A 17,086-nucleotide genomic window follows, 5' to 3' on the forward strand; every position below is an offset into this window, starting at 1 on the left:
TTGCTCTTTCTTAATTTCTGATGTTCTAAGTTTCCATTGGTATATCCATTCTACCTGGAAAACTACTTTTAGCATGTCTTTTAGAGCTGATCTGATTAATTCTCATAGCTTACCTTCATATGAGAATGTCTTTATTTTACTTTAATTCATGAAAGATATTTTTGGAGGATATAAAATTCTAGGTTGACAGTTATTTATTTTATTTTATTTTTTTCAAAATTTTTAATTGTTATGTTAATCACCATACATTATATCATTAGTTCTTGATGTGGTGTTCCATGATTCATTGTTTGTGCATAACACCCAGTGCTCCACGCAGAATGTGCCCTCTTTAATACCCATCACCAGACTAACCCATCCCCCCACCCCCCTCCCTTCTAGAACCCTCAGTTTGTTTTTCAGAGTCCATCGTCTCTCATGGTTCGTCTCCCCCTCTGACTTACTCCCCTTCATTCTTCCCCTCCTGCTATCTTCTTCTTTTTCTTTTTTCTTAACATATGTTGCATTATTTGTTTCAGAAGTACAGATCTGTGATTCAACAGTCTTGCACAATTCACAGCGCTCACCATAGCGCATACCCTACCCAGTGTCTATCACCCAGCCACCCCATCCCTCCCAGCCCCCACCACTCCAGCAACACTCAGTTTGTTTCCTGAGATTAAGAATTCCTCATATCAGGGCGCCTGGGTGGCTCAGTCGGTTAAGTGGCTGCCTTCGGCTCAGGTCATGATCCTGGAGTCCCTGGATCGAGTCCCGCATCGGGCTCTCTGCTCAGCGGGGAGTCTGCTTCTCCCTCTGACCCTCTTCCCTCTCGTGCTCTCTATCTCTCATTCTCTCTCTCTCAAATAAATAAAATCTTAAAAAAAATTCCTCATATCAGTGAGGTCATATGATACATGTCTTTCTCTGATTGACTTATTTCACTCAGCATAACACCCTCCAGTTCCATCCACATCGTTGCAAATGGCAAGATCTCATTCCTTTTGATGGCTGCATAATATTCCATAGTGTATATATATCACATCTTCTTTATCCATTCATCTGTCGATGGACATCTTGGCTCTTTCCACAGTTTGGCTATTGTGGACATTGTTGCTATAAACACTGGGGTGCATGTACCCCTTCGGATCCCTACATTTGTATCTTTGTGGTAAATACCCAGTAGTTCAATTGCTGGATCGTAGGGTAGCTCTATTTTCAACTGTTTGAGGAACCTCCATACTGTTTTCCAGAGGGGTTGCACCAGCTTGCATTCCCACCAACAGCGTAGGAGGGTTCCCCTTTCTCCACATCCCCACCAACATCTGTTGTTTCCTGACTTGTTCATTTTAGCCATTCTGACTGCTGTGAGGTGGTATCTCATTGAGGTTTTGATTTGGATTTCCCTGATGCTGAGCGATGTTGAGCACTTTTTCATGTGTCTGTTGGCCATTTGGATGTCTTCTTTGGAAAAATGTCTGTTCATGTCTTCTGCCTATTTCTTGATTGGATTAATTGTTCTTTGGGTGTTGAGTTTGATAAGTTCTTTATAGATTTTGGATATTAGCCCTTTATCTGATATCTCATTTGCAAATATTTTCTTCCATTCTGACAGTTCTTTTCTTACAGCACATTAAAAATCCCCCACTTCCTTCTGGCCTCCATGATTTCTGATGAGAAATATACAGCCATTCAAATAATTTTTCATCTCTGTGAAACATTATTTTTCTCTGGCTGTTTTCAGGAGTCTTTGTCCTTTTTATCAGTTTGATTATGATATGTCTGGGTGTGGCTCTCTTTGAATTTTTCCTGTTTGTGGTTTTCTGAGCTTCTTGAATGTGTAAGTACATATCTTTCAACAACTACCTAAAATTTTTAGCTATTCAGATTTTTTTTGCTCTTCCACCTCCTTTCTCCTCTCTGAGACTCCAATGATGTTAGACTTTTTGGTATTGTCTCACAGATCCAGGGCCTCTCCTCATTTATTTATTTATTTATTTTTACTCCTTTGTTCAGATTGGATTGTTTCTCCTGATCTATCTCAAGTTCACTGACTTCCCTTTTATCTCCTTTCTGAATTCATCCAGTGAATTTCTTATTTTTATTTTTATACTTTTTATTTCTAAAATTGCCATTTGGTTTTTCTTTATATTTTATATTCCTTTTCTGAAACTTTCCATTTGTTTCAAAAATGTTTACCTTAACATCTTTCTCTGGTTCTAAAATTTGTGTCATGTCATGATTGGTTTCTGTTGATTGTTGAAGTAATTTTGGATACCATCTTTGACATTTCAAATATTGTGTAGGAATCTCTGGGTAACTAAGGATAATAGCCAAGTTAGGTTCAGGCCGCACATTTTGATGTGCCTCTGTGACCTGTGGTTCCAATATCCATTCATTTCCTAAATGATTGCGGTACTATTTAGGTCACTTCTGCATGTGTACTACTCATGATTTGCCACAGACCTGGACAATAGTTCTACCTTGCAGCTCACTTCTCAAAACTTGTGCTATGTTATTTAGGGTCAGATCCATTTATGTACAACTCAGGGATAAGCCTAATAATTCAAACAACTGTGGGATCACACTTCATTTTCCTACTTTTTATAGTCTCCTTGACACTTTCTGGCTCCCTAGAGCCTCCCTTCCTAGTCTTTCATCTAAAAAGCTGAGGCTTTAGTTTCTTCCTTCTGCTCTACACTTCCTATGACTGCATCTGTGGTGAAAAGGTATCAAGACAGAGGGAAGAGAAGCAATGGGGATTTGCCCACACTCTTGGGATCATAGTTCTTTTGGTCAAAGAGAAGGGATCTGTTCACTCTGAATCCTCTGAGATTTAAGTGCCTGACAAGATGTGGTTGCTGTGGTCTATCATTTGGGACCTGGAGTGGTGAAGAAGGGAGAAAATAAGGGGGGGGGGAAGAGCCATGACCCACCCTCTCTGACCTTTAGGAGCCCCCTTTCCTATTCTTCAGAAAGGGAAGGATTCTGTTGACTCCTTGGTGCATATTTCTGTGTTCCAGGCTGCCTTTGGGTTCAGGCTAGGTAGTAACTAAAGAATTATAAAGTCTTTGCTAGTTCTGTGGAATTTAGAATTTGGGTCTGCTTTCCTAATTTGTCTGCTACTACGATTTATATTTCAGAGTCTTCAGGATATGCTCCATGCATTCTGTCCAGGATTTAAAGTTACATTCAGTGGGAGAGGCAAGTGTGTACTTACTCTAACTGCCTTGGAATTGGAATCTCACAGTTTTTGTATGTAATTCAAATAAGGTCATATGTCACTGCTTACAATATGTCTTAGAGTTCTTCCTATGTCTCATAGGATTCTTTACTTTGGAACTTATGAAGATAATGTTTTGTTGAGTTAACCAGATTCCTCCATCAATGAGAAATGGAGTTTACATATGCATGGATAAATATAACTAAAGGATAATACAGTAGTTTCAGGAACCACTTTCCAGTTTTTCTTCACCAAGGAACTAATGATAAATTTTGATTGTGGTGAAATGACTTATTCTGGCCCAGTCTAGAACCTCTATTATAGAACTAACTCATGCTTTTCATTTAGAGTGTTAACTTTGTATGTTAGGATACTCATTATTGTAGTTGTAATCTTTGAGCAATGGATAGAATTGTTGCCCTCCAGTATGCTTTGCAGAATGGTTGCTATATGATGCTGCATCTGTAACCGGAGTGTTCTCTCCATCCCTTTGGTGACAGCATGTGCTATGGCAGTGGCCTTTAACCTGGGAAATGAAAACACTTTCTAAGGGGATGCACAGGTCCTGATAATTTTAAAATATTTTTTGAGATGAAATACATATACCATACAATTCACCCAGTTAAAATGCACCTTTGGTATGTTATAAAAAATTATGGTAAAATATGCATAACAAAAGTTGCCATTTTAGCCATTTTTAAGTGTACAATTATATATATATATACATATATATATATAATTATGCACTACTGCATTTTCATTTATCCATTCATTTGTTGATCGATCCTTGGGTTCTATCTTTTGGCCATTGTGAAAATGCCATTACAGAACATTGACATACAAGTTTATGTTGGAGTCCCTCTTTCAATTCCTTTGGTTATAAACCTAGGAGTGGAATTGTTGGATCATATGGTAATTTTATATTTAGCTTTTTGAGGAACTGCCGAACTATTTTTCATAGTGATAACTGGCTACCCCAGTTTCATTCCCACCAGCAATGTACATGATTGAAGAATTTCCCCACATCCTTGCCAATGCTTTTGTTGTTGTTATTGTTTTATTATTACAGCAATCCTAGTAGTAGTATCTCATTGTAGTTTTGATGTGCATTTGCCTAATGACTGATGATGCTGAACATCTTCATGTACATATTGAACATTTTTATATATCTGCAGAAGTGTCTGTTCAACTCATTTGCCCATTTCAAATTGGGTGGTCTTTTGTTAATAGGAGTTCTTTATATCATACCAGATGGGTGATTAACAAATATTTCCTCCCATTCTGTAGATTGTTTTTACTTTTTTTTTTTGTCTTTCTACTTTCTTGATAATGTTCTTGATGCTCAGGTTTAATTTTTTTCTTGAAACATAGCGAAGATACAATGTGTTAGTTTCAGATGTACAACATACTGATTTGACAATTTCTTTTTAAGATTTATTTATTTATTTATTTATTTATTTATTTATTTATTTATTTGAGAGAACACAAGCAGGGGGAACGGCAGAAGGAAAGGGAGAAGTAGGCCCCCCACTGAGCAGGGAGCCTGATGTGGGGCTCGATCCCATAACCCTGGGATTATGACCCGAGCCGAAGGCAGACACTTAACCAACTAAGCCACGCAGGCGCCCCTGATTTGACAGTTCAATACATAATTCAGTGCTCACCACAATAAGTGTAATCACCATCTCTCATGGTACATTATTACAGTATTATTGACTATGTTCCCTATTTCTTCCTGTTTCAGTTTTGGTAGTTTCCAAGTTTCTAGGAATTTATCCATTCTTCCAGATTGCCTAATTTGTTGGCATATAATCACTTGTAATATGTTCTTTTTTTTAAAGATTTTTTTATTTATTTGAGAGAGAGAGTGCATGAGCACACAAGCAGTGGGGAGGAGCAGAGGGAGAGGGAGAAGCAGGCTCCCTGCTGAGCAGGGGCTCCATCTCAGGACCCCAAGACCATGACCCAAGCTGAAGGCAGACTCTTAACCAACTGAGCCACCCAGGCTCATAATATATTCTTAAAATTGTTTGTATTTCCTTGGTGTTGGTTGTGATCTCTCCTCTTTCATCCATGATTTTATTAGTTTTGGTCCTTCTCTTTTCTTTTTGATAAGTCTGGCTAGGGGTTTATCAATTTTATTAATTCTTTCAAAGAACCAGCTTCTAGTTTAGTTGATCTGTTCCACTGTTCTTTGGTTTCTATTTCATTGATTTCTGCTCTAATCCTTATTATTTCTTGTCTCCTGCTTAGTTTAGGCTTTATTTGCTGTTCTTTCTCCAGCTTCTTTAGGTGTAAGTTTAGCTTGTGTATTTGAGACTCTTCTAGTTTCTTGAGAAAAGCTTGTATTGCTGTGTACTTCCCTCTTAGGACGACCTTTGCTGCATCCCAAAGGTTTTGAACAGTTGTGTTTTCATTTTCATTTGTTTCCATGATATTTAAAAGTCTTTAATTTCCTGGTTGACCCATTCATTCTTTAGTAGGATGCTCTTTAACCTCCAAGTGTTTGAGTTCCTTCCGAATTTCCTTTTTGATTGAGTTCAAGTTTTAAAGCATTATGGTCCGAGAATATGCAGGGAATAATCTCAGTCTTTTGGTATCAGTTGAGACCTATTTGTGACCCAGTATGTGATCTATTCTGGAGAATGTTCCATGTGCACTCGAGAAGATTGTATGTTCTGTTGCTTTAGGATGGAATGCTTTGTATATATCTGTGAAGTCCATCTGGTCCAGTGTGTCATTCAAAGCCCTTATTTCCTTGTTGATCTTCTACTTAGATGATCTCTCCATTGCTGTGAGGGGGGGTGTTCAAGTCCCTTACAATTATTGTATTATTATCAATGTGTTTCTTTAATTTTGTTATTAATTGGTTTATATAATTGGCTGCTCCCAAGTTAGGTGCATAAATATTTATAATTGTTAGATCTTCTTGTTGGAGAGACCCTTTAAGTGTGATATAGTGTCCCTCTTCATCTCTTACTACAGTCTTTGGTTTAAAATCTAATTTGTCTGATATAAGGATTGCTACCCCAGCTTTCTTTTGATGTCCATTAGCATGATAAATGGTTCTCTACCCCCTCACTTTCAATCTGGAGCTGTCTTTTGTTCTAAAATGAGTGTCTTGTAGACAGCATATTGATGGGTCTTGTTTTTTTTTATCCAATCTGATAGCCTGTGTCTTTTGATTGGGGCATTTAGTCCATTTACATTTAGAGTAACTATTGAAATATATGAATTTAGTGCCATTGTATTACCTGGAAAAGTCCCTGTTTCTGTATATTGTCTCTGTTCCTTTCTGGACTATGTTACTTTAGGGCTGTCTCTCCACTGACAGGATCCCCCTTAATATTTCTTACAGGGTTGGTTTAGTGATCACAAATTCTTTTAGTTTCTGTTTGTCCTGGAAGCTCTTTAACTCTCCTTCCATTCTAAATGACAGCTTGCTGGATATAGTATTCTTGGCTGCATGTTCTTCTCATTTAGTACCCTGCATATATCACACCAACCCTTTCTGGCCTGCCAGGTCTCTGTGGATAGGTCAGCTGCCAGTCTAATGTTTCTACCCTTGTAGGTTAAGGACCTCTTGTCTTGAGCTACTTTCAGGATTTTTCTTTATCTCTGAAATTTGCAAGCTTCACAATTATATGTTGGGGTGTTGATCTGTTTCTATTGATTTTGAGAGGAGTTCTCTGAGTCTCCTGAACTTGAATGTCTGTTTCCTTCCCTACATTAGGGAAGTTCTCATCTATGATTTACTCAAATATACCTTCTATCCCTCTCTCTCTTCTTCCTCTGGGACCCCAATTATTCTAATATTGTTTCAGTTTATGGGATGGCTGATTTCTCAAAGCATCCGCTCATGATCCATTGGTTGTTTTTCTCTTTTCCTCAGCTTCCTTATACTTTCCATCATTTTGTCTTCTATGCCACTGACTCTCTCTTCTGCCTTATTTTACCATAGCCATTAGCACGTCCATTTTAGACTACATCTCAGTTAAAGCGTTTTTAATTTTGGCCTAATTAGATTTTAGTTCTTTTATTTCTGTACTATGGGATTCACTAGCATCTTTTATGCTTTTATCAAGCCCGGCTAGTGTCTTTATAATCATTATTCTAAATTCTAGATCTGACATTTTACTTATATCCATATTGATTAAATCTGTGGCAGAGAGTATTGCCTCTGGTTCTTTCTTTTGTTGCAAATTTCTCCTTCTAGTTATTTTGTTCAGACAAGAATAGATGAATGAGAGAATAAAATCAAAAATATCAACCATGACCCCAGCGAAGTATACACTAGACAAATCCAAAGACATCAGGAACCAAAAAAGGAAAAAAAAGAAAAGAAAAATAAAGGGGGGGGGAGAATATAATCTCACAGACACTAGATTCCAGAATTGTAAAGAAAGTTTATATATATATATATACACAAAAATAAAATTGAATACAGTGAAAGGAAGCCAAAAATGAAGAACATACTTATAAAAGGTAAATGTAAAAATGAAAATTTTAAAAAGACATAAAAAAGACTTGATAAGAAGCTAGTTGAAAAGGAAAAAAAAATTTTAAACTGAAAGACTAAAGACTCAAAAAAACCTTGATTTCTATATATTGTATAATTTTCCCCTGGTGCAGGAGTTTTTCAGTTCTGTGTGATACATAAACTTGGTATTAGCCTGATGTTCCTGCTGGTCTTCTGGGGGAGGGGCCTGCTGCACTGATTCTCAGATGTCTTTGCCTAGGGGGAGCTGCACTGCCCTTTATCAGGGGGCCAGGCTCAGCACAAGCTGCTTCCAGTTGCTCTACGTGGCTTTTGTTCCCTGAAGTCTTTCTTTACCACCTAAGAGGATGAAAATAAAAATGGCAGTGCCCCCATCTCCAGCCCCAGAGCTGAAATATCAAGGTCCCCTCTCTTTAGTAAACTCTCAGGGAAAAGCAGTCAGTCACTTTTGTGTGCACCAAACTCAGCAGACTCCTGCAGTGTGCACCTCTGCCAGTCCTCCTGGGGGAAGGAGCAGGGTCTCCCTGTGGTTCAGGCACTTGTTTGGTCCCTGCTTGGAGAGCGGTCACCGGAATGTGCTGTGGTTCATGGTTTATGGCAACATCGAGCTGAGAGCCCACTCTGGGGCTCTCTGATTGTAGCTGGCTTCCCTGTTCTGATGCTTGGGAACTCTGTCCCACTCAGGCACCCCCATTCTTTCTGTTACCCCAGGGATCCTGAGACCACACTCTTCCACCTAGGATTCTGCCCTGTTTTGCTGTCTGGGCACCTTTCAAGCAGGGACGTCCCTCACCAAGCAGACTTGTGAAAGTTCTGATTTGGTGCTCCACTGCTATATCGCTTTCCAGTAGCCAACTTATGGAGGCTCCCTCCCCCTCGCAGTCTATCTTCCAATATATCCCCTCAGATTCATGTCTCCACACCTCCTACCTTGCAAAAAGTGGTTGCTTTTCTATTTGTAGAATTGCAGCGATTCTTTTCTTAGATCTCCAGTTGAATTCACAGGTGTTCAGAATGATTTGATAGATATCTAGCTGAATTCAAGGGACCAGATGAAATATGAGGGTCCCCTACTCTTCCACCATCTTCCTTTCTCTGATTTTCGTATATTGAACCACCTTTGTATTCTTGAGGTAAATCCCATTTGATCAGGATATATAATCCTTTTAAAGTATTGTTGAATTTGGTTTGCTAATGTTTTGTTGAGTATTTTTGCCTCTGTGTTCATCTGGGATACTGGCCAGTAATTTTCTTGTAGCGTACTCTTATTTTGGTAATGCTGGTCTTGTAAAAGGACTTTGGAAGTGTTCCCTCTTCATCTTTTTGGAAGAGTTTGGGAAGGGTTTGTATTAATTCTTCTTTAGATATTTGGTAGAATTCAGCAGTGAAACCACCTGGTCCTGGAATTTTCTTTGTTGGGAGGTTTTTTACTGACTCAGTAATCTCCTTACTAGTAAATGAACTGTTCATATTTTCTATTTTTTCATATTCAGTCTTTTTTTTTTAAAGATTTTATTTATTTATTTGTCAGAGAGAGATTGAGTGCACAAGCAGAGGGAGCAGCACGCTTCCCGCTGAGCAAGGAGCCTGATGTGGGACTCAATCCCAGGACCCTGGGATCATGACCTGAGCCGAAGGCAGCCGCTTAACCAACTGAGCCACCCAGGCATCCCTCTTCATATTCAGTCTTGGTAAGTTGTATGTTTCTAGAAATTTACCCATTTCTTCCAGATTCTCCAATTTGTAGGTGTATAATTATTTATTGTAGTCTCTTCTGGTCTTTTGTATTTCTGTGAAATCAGTTGTAATGTCTCCTCTTTCATTTCTAATTTTATTTATTTGAGTCCTCTCTCTTTTCTTGGTAAGTCTATCTAAAGGTTTCTCTATTTTTATGTTTTCAAAAACCAATTTAGTTTCATTGATCTTTTCTATTGTCTTCTTCTCTATTTCATTTATTTCCATTCTGATCTTTATTTCCTTCCTTCTAACTTTGGATTTAGTTCTTTTTTTTTTTTTTTCTACTTCCTTGAGATGTAAAGTGAAGTTGTTTGAGATCTTTCTTGTTTCTTAATTTAGGTGTTTATTGCTATAAACTTCTCTCTTGCAACTGTTTTATAGCATCCCATAGGTTTGATATGTTGTGCTTTCATTTTCATTTTTTCAGGATATTTCTTGATTTCCCTTTTGATTTCTTCTTTGAACCATTAGTTGTTCAGGAGTATGTTGTTTAATCTCCACATATCTGTGAATTTCCAGCTCTCTTCCTGTTAATTGATTTCTAGTTTCATGCTGTTGTGGTTGGAAAAGATAGTTGGACTGATTTTAATCTTCTTAAATTTGATAAGACTTGTTCTGTGACCTAGCATGTTATCTATCTTGGAGTATGTTCGGTGTGCATTTGAGAATGATGTGTATTCTGGATGAAATGTTCTACATTTGTTTGTTAGGTCCATTTGGTCAATAGTGTGGTTCAAGTTCAATTTTTTTTTTTTTAAGATTTTATTTCTTTCTTTGGCAGAGAGGGACTCAGCAAGAGAGGCAACGCAAGCAGGGGGAGTGGGAGAGGGAGAAGCAGGCTTCCTGATGAGCAGAGAGCCTGATGCAGGGCTCGATCCCAGGACTCCGGGATCATGACCTGAGCCAAAGGCAGACACTTAACAACTGAGCCACCCATGCGCCCCACAAGTTCAATGTTTTCTTATTGGTTTTCTGTCTGGATGATCTATCCATTGTTGAAAGTGAGGTATAGCAGTCCCCTGCTATTATTGTATTATATTCTGTTTCTCTCTTTGGAACTGTGATAATATTTGCTTAATATATTTTGGTATTTTGATGTTGGGTGTATATATATTTATGAATGTTATGTCTTTAGATGAATTTACCCCCTTATTATATAATGACTGTCTTTGTCTCTTGTTACTGTTTTTGGCTTAAAGTTTCTTTTGTTTGATATTAGTATAGATACCTCTGCTTTCCTTTGGTTTCCACTTGCATGGAATATCTTTTGCCATATTTTCACTTTGAATCTGTGTGTGTCCTTAGAGCTGAGGTGAATCTTTTTAAGCAGCATATAGTTGGGTCTTTTTTCTTTTTAATCCACCTAACCATTCCATACCTTTTGATTGTAGAATTTGATCCATTAACATTTAGAGTAATTACCGATAGGTAAGAACTTGCTAATACCATCTTATTGTCTTCCTCCTTTCTTGCTGGCTTCCTTGTAAGTCAGTGTTTTTCCATAGTAGAATGCATTGATTTCTTTCCCTTTGTCTTTTCTGTTTGTTACAGATTTTTGCTTTGTGGTTACTATGAAGTTTACATAAGATATCTTATAGTAGTCTAGTTTCTGCCAATATTTGATCATATACAAATAGTCTATCCTTTTACTCTTACCCTTTTACATTTTTTTAAAAGATTTTATTTATTTATTTGACAGAGAGAGATCACAAGCAGGGGTGAGGGGCAGAGGGAGAGGGAGAAGTAGGCTCCCGGCCGAGCAGGGAGCCTGATGCGGGGCTCAATCCCAGGACCCTGGGATCATGACCTGAGTCAAAGGCAGATGCTTAACCAACTGAGTCACCCAGACGCCTCTCTACCCTTTTACATTTTTGATGTCACCATTTACATTTTGCTTATTGTGTATTCATTAACAAATTGTTGAAGCTATAGCTATTTTTAATACCTTTGTTTTAAAATCTTTATTGTAGAGTTAATTAGCATATCACCATATTACAGTATTGAAGTATTTTGAATCTGACTTTATGCTTATCTTTGCCCCCATGTGTTGTATATTTTCATGTTACTAATTAGTGTCCTTTTGTTTTAGCTTGAAAAACTTCTTTCAGCATTTCTTGTAAGGCAGGTTTAGTGGTGATCGATTCTGTCTGCTTTTGTTTATTAAGGAAAGTCTTTTTGCCTTCAACTCTGAAGGACAACTTTCCTGGGTAAAGTATCCTTGGTTGGCGGTTTCTTTCTTTTAGCAGTGTGAATATATCCTCCTCTTCTCCCCTGGCTAGTAAGGTGTCTGCTGAGACATCCACTGATAGCTTTATGAGGCTTCCCTTGTATGAATTTTTTTTCTCCTGCTTTAAAAATTCCGTTTTTTGTAGATGAATGGATAAAGAAGATGTATATATATATATAATACACACACACACACACACACACACACACACACACTGGAATATTATGCAGCCATCAAAAAACATGAAATCTTGCCATTTGCAATGATGTGGATGGAACTAGAGGGTATTATGCTAAGTGAGATAAGTCAATCAGAGAAAGACATGTATCATATGATCTCACTGATATGAGGAATTCTTAATCTCAGGAAACAAACTGAGGGTTGCTGGAGTGGTGGGGGGGGTGGGAGGGATGGGGTGGCTGAGTGATAGACATTGGCGAGGGTATGTGCTATGGTGAGCGCTGTGAATTGTGTAAGACTGATGAATCACAGACCTGTACCTCTGAAACAAATAATACATTATATGTTGAAAAAAAAGACAGTAGGAAGGGAAAAATGAAGGGGGGGAATTGGAGGGGGAGACGAACCATGAGAGACTATGGACTCTGAGAAACAAACTGAAGGTTCTAGAGGGGAGAGGGGTGGGGGGATGGGTTAGCCTGGTGTTGGGTATTGAGGAGGGCACATTCTGCATGGAGCACTGGGTGTTATATGCAAACAATGAATCATGGAACACTACATCAAAAACTAATGTAATGTATGGTGATTAACATAACATAATAAAATTCTGTTTTTGTTTTTAGACAGTTTTATGTTTTGGAGAAGAACATTTTGGATTGACATTTTGAGGTAGCCTATTTGCTTCATGAACTTGGATGACCAAATCTCTCCTCATGTTTGGGATGTTCTCAGCCATTACTTATTGAAATAAGTTTTCTGCTCCTTTCAACTTTCTTCTCCTTCTGGGGCTCCAATAATGTACATATTATTTCTTTTGATGGTGTTTTATAACTTCAAAGGCTCTCTTCAACCTTGTTCATTCTTTTTCTTGTTTATTCTGTTCATATAATTTCAATTGATCGGTCTCCTAGATCACTGATTCTCTCCTCTGCTTGTTCAAGTCTGCTCTTGAAACTCTCCATTTTTTTTTTCACCCATGCTTTAATAAAACCCTCTATTCAATTCTTCATTGCAGCCATTGTATTCTTCAGCCATAGAATTCCCATTTGGTTCTTTTTTAGTGTTTCTATCTCTTTGTTGAATTTTATATTTTGTTCTTGTATTTTTTTTTTTTTTTTGATTCTGTGTTCTCTTGTAGCTCTCTGAGCATCTGTAGAACAATTATTTTAAATTCTTTGTTGGATCTGTTAGATCTCATCAATAAATTCTGTAAAATTTCAGGGTATAAAATCAAGAGACAAAAATCACCATTTCTCTACATTAATGACTAGAATAATGAATTTTCTTTTTTTTAAGATGTTATTTATTTATTTGAGAGATAGAGCACAAGCAGGGGTGGGGGAGGGGGGAAAGGGGAGCCCAATGTGGGGCTCGATCCCAGGACCCCAACATCATGACCTGAGCTGCAGTCAGATGCTTAACTGACTGAGCCACCCAGGTAGCCCCATTTTTTTTTTTTTTTTTTAGTTTTTATTTAAATTCCAGTTAGTTAGCATGCAATGTAATATTAGTTTCAGGTGTATAACATAGTTCAACACTTCTGTACAACACCCAAGTGCTCAACACAGCAAGCGCACTCCTTAATCCCCATCACCTATTTTATCCATCCCCCCACTAACCTCCCTCTGGTAACCATCAATTCTCAATATTTAAGAGTCTGTTTCTTGGCTTGCCTCCCTCTCTCTTTCTTTTCCCCCTTTGTTGGTTTGTTTTGTTTCTTAAATCCCACATATGAGTGAAATCCTGGTATTTGTCTTTCTCTGATTTATTTCACTTAGCATACTCTCTAGCTCCATCCATATCATTGCAAATGCCAAGATTTCATTCTTTTGCTGAGTAATATTCCATTGTATATGTATTCCACAACTTTATCCATTCATCGGTTGATGGACACTTGGGCTGTTTCCATATCTTGGCTATTGTAGATAATGCTGCTATCAACATCAGGGTACATGTATCCTTTTGAATTAGTATTTTTATATTCTTTGGGTAAATACCTAGTAGTGCAGTTGCTGGATTGTAGGGTAGTTCTATTTCTTACTTTTTTAGAACTTCCACACTGTTTTCCAGGGTGGCGGCACCAGTTTGCATTCCCACCAACAGCATAAGATGGTTCCCCTTTCTCCACATCCTTGCCAGAATTTGTTGTTTCTTCTTCTTTTTTTTTTTTTAAAGATTTTATTTATTTATTTGACAGAGAGAGACAATGTGAGAGAAGGAACGCAGGGGGAGTGGGAGAGGGAGAAGCAGGCTTTCTGCTGAGCGAGGACCCGATGCAGGGCTCGATCCCGGGACCCTGGGATCATGACCTGAGCCGAAGCCAGACACTTAATGACTGAGCCACCCAGGCGCCCTGCATTTGTTGTTTCCTGAATTGTTGATTTTAGCCATTCTGACAGGTGTGAGGTGATATCTCATAGTTTTGATTTATATTTCCCTGATGATGAGTGATGTTGAGCATCTTTTCATGAGTCTGTTGGCCATCTGTATGTCTTCTTTTGAGAAATGTCTATTCATGTCTTCTGCCCATTTTTTAATTGGATTATTTTTTGGGTAAATTTGATAAGTTTGATAAGTTCTTTATATATTTTGGACACTAACCCATTATCAGATATGTCATTTGCAAATATCTTCTCCCTTTCTGTATGTTGCCTTTTAGTTTTGTTGATTGTTTCCTTTGCTGTGAAGAAACTTTTTATTTTTATTTTTAAAGATTTTATTTATTTATTTTTGAGAGAGAGAGAGTGCACATGAGCAGGGGGAGGGACAGAGGGAGAAGCAGACTCCCCGCTGAGCGGAGAGCCTGATGTGGGACTCGATCCTAGGACTCTGGGATCATGACCTGAGCCAAAAACAAACACTCAACCGACTGAGCCACCCAGGCGCCCTGAAACTTTTTATTTTGATTAAGTCCCAATAGTTTATTTTTGCTTTTGTTTCTCTTGCCTCAAGAGACATATCTAGAAAGAAGTTGCTATGGCCAGTGTCAAATAGGTTACTGCCTGTGTTCTCTAGGATTTTGATGGTTTTAAGTCTCACATTTAGGTCTTTAGTCCATTTTGAATTTATTTTTGTGTATGGTGTAAGAAAATGGTTCAGTTACATTCTTTTGCATGTTGCTGTCCAGTTTTCCCAACACCATTTTTGAAGAGACTGTCTTTTTCCTATTGTATATTCTTTCCTGCTTTGTCAGAAATTAATTGGCCATATAGTTGTGGGTAATGACTTTTCTGAAAAAGAAATAAAGCAATCCCATTTACAGTAGCATAAAAACAATGAAATACTTGAAGTAAATTTAACCAAGAAGGCGAAAGATCTCTACTCTGAAAACTAAAAGACATTGATGAAAGAAATCAAAGAAGACACAAATAAATGGAAAGATACCCCATGCAGAATTGAAGAATACTGTTAAAATGTCAGTGTTACCGAGAGCCATCTATAGATTCAAAGCAATCCCTGACAGGATTCCAATGGCATTTTTTACAGAAGTAGGAAAAAAACTCCTAAGATGTATATGGAACCACAAAATTCCCAAAATCAGCCAATGAAATCCTGAGGAAGAACAAAGCAGGAGGCATCACACTTCCTGATTTCATGCTAACTCTATAAAGCTATAGTAATCAAAATAATATAGTACTGGCATACAAACAGACCTGCATAGATTCCAGTGAACCCATAGTTAGCCCCAGCCCTTGCTACCCATCCTGACCCCCATTACTATGAGTGTGTCTGTAAGTGACTTCTCCAACTGCATAGGTTCCCATAGCTGGCCTCTATAGTCAAGTGTCTGCACGCCATTGGCTCTGATCACCACCACTACCTGCAGTGGTTTCTACCAGTCTTGGAGGTGCCACTTAAGAGCCCAACAGCCCTTGAAGCCACTGTGAACCTCCTTCAATGCTTGCCAAAAACTACACAGTTGTCAATATTGTGGACCCCAGTGGCCTGAGCCAAAGAGACATCATACACACTGTACCTGGTGCCACCAAATGCCCCTGCATTGGTGTCCTGCAGGGTCGTGAGTTCAAGCTCCACATTGGGTGTAGAGGTTACTAAAAAAAATAAACTTTAAAGTAATTACTGATAGGTAAGGACTTACCATCGCATTTTGTTCATTGTTTTCTGGTTGTTTTGTAGATTAATTGTTCCTTTTTCTTATCCTGCTCTTTTCTGTGTTTTGGTGTCTTTAGGTATCAGTATGCTTTAACTTATTTGTCATATTCTTTTGTGTAATTGCTATAGGTTTTTCCCTCATAGTTACCATGAGGCTTACAGAAAACATCTTAAAATTATAACACCCTATTTTAAGCTGATAACAACTTAAACAGAATTTCTAAACTTAGCACTTTTACTTCTCTTTCTCACTTTTTTTGGTTATTGCTGTTACAATTTACATATTTTATATTATGTAACTAGTAACAGATTATTGTGGTTATGGTTGTTTTGACTATATCCATTTTTTAAAAACTTTTAAACTAGAATTATAAGTGAATTATGCACCACCATTACCAAATTAGAGTCGAGCATTAACTATATATTTACCATTACAAATGAGTTTTATGCTACTTTTTAATGTTTTTATGTTAATCAGCATCCTTTTACTTCCACTTAAAGAACTCTCTACTGTTTCTTATAAGGCAGGTCTAGTGGTAATGAACTCCCTCAGCTTTTGTTAGTTCAGGGAAGTTTTTATCCCTCCTTTGTTTTTGAAGGACAGCTTCAAACAGAAGACAGACTACTATACTTGATGGGTATAGTATTCTTAACTGACCATTCTTTTATTTTGAATGTCATCCCATTCTCTCCTGGTCTGAAATGTTTCTGTTGATAAATCTGCCTATAGTCTTATAGGGGTTCCCTTGTTTGTAACTTTTCTCTTTTGTCATGCTGCTTTTCATTTTTTCTCTCTGTCTTGGTTTTTTACAATTTAATTATGTATCTTAGTGTAGCCCTATTCGAGTTCAATCTATTTGGAGTTTTTTGAGTCTCACAGATCTGGATGTCAATTTTTTCCTCCAGGTTCAGGAATTTTTCAGCCATTTTTGCTTTAAATATATTTTGTTTCTTTCTTTTCTCCTTCTGGAATTCCCATAATATGAATATTGTTTTGTTTCATTGTGTCTTTTTTTTAAAGATTTTATTTATTTATCTGAGAGAGAGAGAGAGAATGAAAGAGAGAGAGCACAAGAGGGGTATTCTTCACTGATTCTTCTTCATGCTTAAGTCAGTCTTTGAAACTATT

At 37.7% G+C, this 17,086-nt stretch overlaps 1 protein-coding gene across 1 annotated transcript in view; it reads left to right on the forward strand.

The window, feature by feature from the left end:
• C17H16orf87 (chromosome 17 C16orf87 homolog) overlaps nt 1–9,269 on the forward strand; it is a 44,146-nt gene extending 34,877 nt beyond the window's left edge. Inside the window, exon 6 of the transcript XR_004819747.1 lies at nt 9,232–9,269. The gene's annotated coding sequence lies outside the window, so the exon portion shown is untranslated. The remainder of the gene's footprint in view (nt 1–9,231) is intronic.
• Nucleotides 9,270–17,086: the final 7,817 nt, after the last annotated feature.

This window comes from Zalophus californianus, chromosome 17, assembly GCF_009762305.2.
Source record: "Zalophus californianus isolate mZalCal1 chromosome 17, mZalCal1.pri.v2, whole genome shotgun sequence".
Classification (NCBI taxonomy): domain Eukaryota; kingdom Metazoa; phylum Chordata; class Mammalia; order Carnivora; family Otariidae; genus Zalophus; species Zalophus californianus.